Here is a 5,094-nt window from a genome sequence, read left to right on the forward strand (position 1 = left end):
GCTGTCATTGAAAAGCACACACGAACAAGTCGAATAAGAAAGTGGGGGTCAAAAATGGAAATAACAATGTCAATAGCGAGTGTGTCCTCCACGTTGTTTGATGCATTCGGTGCATCTTTGCCTCATGGATCTTGCAAGGGTGCGAAAGGTAGCCTGTGGAATCGCCTGCCATTTCATTTGGAGTCACTGAACCAGAACCTGAAGAGCTGGTGCAACTCCATGATTGCCCCTGACACGTCATCCCAGAACATCCCAAAGATGCTCAAATCCGGTGCCAAATCCGGTGAATATGCTGGCCACTGCATCACAGTCACATTGTTCTGTTGCAGGAAGTCTCTAACGACTCTAGCCCGATGTGATCTGGCATTGTCATCTTGCAGGATTGCTCCTGGACCAATGTTGTTCAACTGTGGTAGGACAAGAGGGCGCAAAATCTCGTCACGATACCTCACTCCATTCAAATTGCCTTGAACAAGATAGAGAGGTGTTCGGTGATGCAAACTGAAGCCTCCCCATACCATCACAGAGCCACCGCCAAACCTGTTTCTTTCTCGTACAGTGGCATCATCATAACGTTCTCCAGGACGTCTCATAACCCTGACCCCTCCATCATTATGCTCAAGACAGAAACGGGACTCATCAGTGAAGAGAACTCTGGACCATTGTTGATTATCCCATCTCAAATGTGCCCTGGCCCAGGCAAGTCTTGCAGCTCGGTGATGAGGACGAAGATGAGGACGTACAGCTGGACGACGTGACCTTAAATGAGCAGCTCTGAAGCGGTTCCTGATGGTCGATACGCTTACGTTGGTGTGTGTGTTGCTTGTCGGAGTTGCAGTCTCAAAGCACTGGCTGTTGTGAACCGGTTCCGAAGGGCTTGCAGCACAACGTATCGGTCATCTGCCCTAGATGTTACTCTGGGTCTACCAGAACGCCATCTGTCCTGACTCTCCCTGTTGTCTGGAACCGTTCCCTCAGTCTGTGAATGACAGACTGTGACACTTGAAGACGACGGGCAACATTTCTTATGGATTCACCATCTTGTAGCCACGCTATGGCCCTACACCTGTCATGAATGCTTAACGGTCTTCACTGGGGCATGTTTAAGGAAATGTGTAACTTCACAGTGTCTGAAGCTTCTTTATAAAGAAAAGTTGCCACCAAATGCATTGGAATTCTGCCTTACACGTGCACTAGGTTGTTGTGTTTTGGCGTTTGAATCTGACATGGCGAGGGAGTCTTTCTGCACCCAAGTTTTTTCCTGTTTTAGCATTTAATCAATTTGACCAAATTCTAAAAAAAAAGAAACACTTGCAAAAATGCACGACTCAAAACGTCATTTAAAGTGCCCTCAGTGCACACAGAAAGTTGCATTTTCTGAAGTTCATAAATGACCAAGCCACGTTAAGTTTTATATATGGCTATGAAATTTAGGGGTGTTCCTATAATTTTTTTTATGTAGTATATATCACCCGAATCTTGACAACGAGATCCGTCACTGGCGACATCGTCTGCGACAGTCTGGCTATCTGGCCAACCCTTCAAGTGCAGTTCCGCACACGTCTCTCTCAGGACAGCCCCTGGACTCGGATCTATGTCTGTTCTCAGGAAGGTGTACTTACAATAAATCTTTGTATGTTGATGCCATTTTGTCAGGTCAGAAACTGGGATGCGTGGTGAAGCTACCACGCATGTTCATTTTGGCAGGGGACCGTAAGAGGTCTCAAGATGTCACCAAGAGGACAAATGCCAAACTGGTTGACATGATCACAGCTGAAAGTAATCAGATTGAAGACCTCGGATCGAAGGATGAGGCAGCATCTCTGCGTAAGGACTTTCACCGCCATGGCAGGACTGGCACTAAGTTTGTGCTGTTCACATTCCTATGTAATGCCAGCGACTGTCTGGCGGGCCTTCTGGAGGTGATGGATTGGGACTTCAGGTAATGTTTGCTTTAACATGGCCATTAATATTGATGTGCGTTTCTTTACATATGAAATGTTTGACATTATGTCATCATACCTTCTTCATCAGTGTTCGCTTTCTGGAGCAGAGGGTGTTGGATCTCTTTTTTTGGTCTGCCACAAATGTTCTGGGCATTGGTCCCTTGTGATCAGTTTTCACCAGTGTAGGTCTTTTGGCTTGTGTTTGTCGACGTTTTGTATATCGGTAGGTTTCTGGCATGTTAAAATGTATTTTCTATATTTACATGTTTCTCAACTGCTTGACCTGCACGCCACTCACGTGAAGTACCTAAATGACCTCATAAGTTCTGGATTTGTACCTAAAGTTGAAAAGTCTTTATGGACGCCTTCACAAAGTTTGGAATGGCTAGGATTCATGTGAACACTTGACATTTTACTTTAGCTATACCGGAAAGGAAGTTAGAGAAGCTTTCCATTTGCATCACATCTCTCTTAGTCCCTAACAGTAGGTCTGTGTATGTTCGTGATGTATCTTCACTTGTTGGTCAAATTATTGTTATGAAACCAGTTATCTATTCAGTCAGTCAACTTATGACGAGGTCACTCAGTGTAGATTGTCCGACGGCTAACTCGTGGAATGACTGGATTGTTTTGTCAGCTCAAAGTAAGGAACAGTTAGTGTTCTGGCGGGACAATATTCAACATTTCAAGTCCAGATCGTTGTGTTCAGACAATTCCCCTCCCAAGGTTGTTTATAGGGATGCAAGTGGTGCAGGTTACGGTGGCTACTGTGTTCAGTTTGGTGGAAGGTTGTCACATGGTCAGTGGTTTGAAGCCGAAATGAATCAAAGTTCAACATGGCGGGAGTTGAAGGCTGTATCTATAGCACTGACAAGTTTTCTGTCTTTTCTTGGTTCTCACTCAGTCAAGTGGTTTACGGACAATACCAATGTATGTGCTGTAATTAAGGGTAGCATGAAGACACACTTACAAAATCTTGCATTAATTATCTGGCAGTTGTGTTTGAGATCCTGTATACATTTGGCAGTAGACTGGATTCCCCGAGAACAAAATGATCAAGCAGATTTTCTGAGCAAGCTCGCTGATAGAGATGACAGGGTAGTTGCTGACTGTGTTTTTCATGTAGTCGATGAAACATGGGGACCACATTCAATAGATCGTTTTGCTTCTTACTACAAGATCAATCGTTTCGATTCTTGGTACTGGAACCCTAATTCTGAGAATGTGGATACTTTTACTTCAGATTGGAGTAATGAGGTGATCTGGATAGTACCACCAGTGTATCTGGTTTCTCGTGTGTTGTACCATCTGTGCAAATACAGAGCAAAGGGTACGTTGGTTGTACCTCAGGGGTGACCCTGAAGATTCCGGGGTAGAATAAGTCTTCAGCAGCCCATACTTGCCATAAAAGGCGATGGGATCGGGTGGTCAGGCTCGCTGACTTGGTTGATACATGTCATCGATCCCAATTGCATAGATCGATGCTGATGATGTCAGTCACTGGATTGTCTGGTCCAGACTCGATTATTTTACAGCCCGCCGTCGTATAGCTGGAATATTAAACAAACAAACAAGCAAACAAACAAAACCCCAGTCGTACTCGGCGAGTTTCTGGCCTTTGCTATGCAAACAAGGTACATTTCTCAAAGAAGTAAGAGACTTTGTTTATTTGCCGTCTTGCAAAGAAGCTTATGTTCCCAGTCGTATTGGGGGTTTATTTGGTGAAACAGATTTAAAATCTTCAATGTGAGCGTTGAAAATCGATTTCAGTGATTGAAATGCTTTCTTCTGTTTCAGATATGTTAGACATTGTATGTCATGATGTTATATCTACCCTCCCAGAAAGTTTAAAACTGAACGTACATGGTTTGACAAATTATTAAATGAGGCTAGATCAGCCACTACAGTGAGATCATACAACTTGGGATTCAAGAGATTTTCTGATTATGGCAGATTCCCATGGTTTGCCGACTTTATTGCCAAATGCTCCTATGCACTGCGCACTTTATTCGTTATCTTTAATACAAAGTTGTGAAAGTATTTCTCCTGTCAATACAGCTTTTTACAGCATTCGATATGCTCATGTTCTTGTTGGGTTACACAGTCCCGCAGACAATACACTGGTAAGAAATGCATTGGAGGCTGGTAAGCGGAGATTAGCTAAACCAGTAAACAAAAAGGAACCGATAACAATATTGCAACTTAGTTGTATGGTATCGTCTCTAGAAAGTGAGAAATGTTTAAAAGACTGCAGAGTTGCTGCAATGATTTTAGCTGCTTTTGCAGGTTTTCTTCGATCAGTTGAATTGTTGCACGTTCAGATATCATCTTTTGTGAACATTGTATGTCTATTTATTGAACAGTCCAAGACGGACGTGTACCGAGATGGTGCATGGGTAGTCATAGGTGTATCCGATTCACTGCTATGTCCTGTTATGCACTTGCAACGTTATTTAACGATTGTAGGGATTGCCGAGGATTCTCAGGAATATGTGCTCAGAGCACTAAGTACTGTTGATGGTAAATATGTTCTAATGAAATGAAAATAAGCCACTGACTTATACATGACTCCATGGAATATTTCGTATAACCTCGTCACCTTTTGTCAGTGATGTGTCAATATATGGCCTGCAGGTGGTGCTTCAGCGGCAGCAAACAATGGTGTACCCGACCGTCTTTTTAAGAGACACGGGCGCTGGAAGAGCGAGAATGCCAAAGATCGGTATATCAGAGACAGTGTTAAAGCCAGATTAAGTGTGTCCAAATCATTGGGTTTGTTATATAGGTTTTTCCTGTAATCCCTTTCTTTGTTTCTCATGCAGAGTAAATGCCTCGGCGTGTGCCACAGGGGAAGCCACATTGTGTGTTTGTTGTTTATATCTGGCTTGACGAGGTTTTGGAAGAGAACTTTGTTTAGCTTGACTCCACGTGCAGAAACCGAAGCCCTATGGCGAGCTAGCGACTTTCATGTGTAGACGATGTACTGCCACTCTGTCGCAGTTGTTGTTGGCGTGGATTTAAAATTATTCTAAACGATACTAAAGCGCATTGAAACCCGACACTAGGCTGTTCTGCTCTGATTCTGAATGGGCGTGTCTGTATACAAACAAGAGAAAATACAGTGATATGCAAATTAGCTTATGGCAGA

The sequence above is a fragment of the Haliotis rufescens genome, unplaced genomic scaffold, assembly GCF_023055435.1.
Source record: "Haliotis rufescens isolate VD_foot unplaced genomic scaffold, xgHalRufe1.0.p SCAF_62, whole genome shotgun sequence".
Taxonomy (NCBI): domain Eukaryota; kingdom Metazoa; phylum Mollusca; class Gastropoda; order Lepetellida; family Haliotidae; genus Haliotis; species Haliotis rufescens.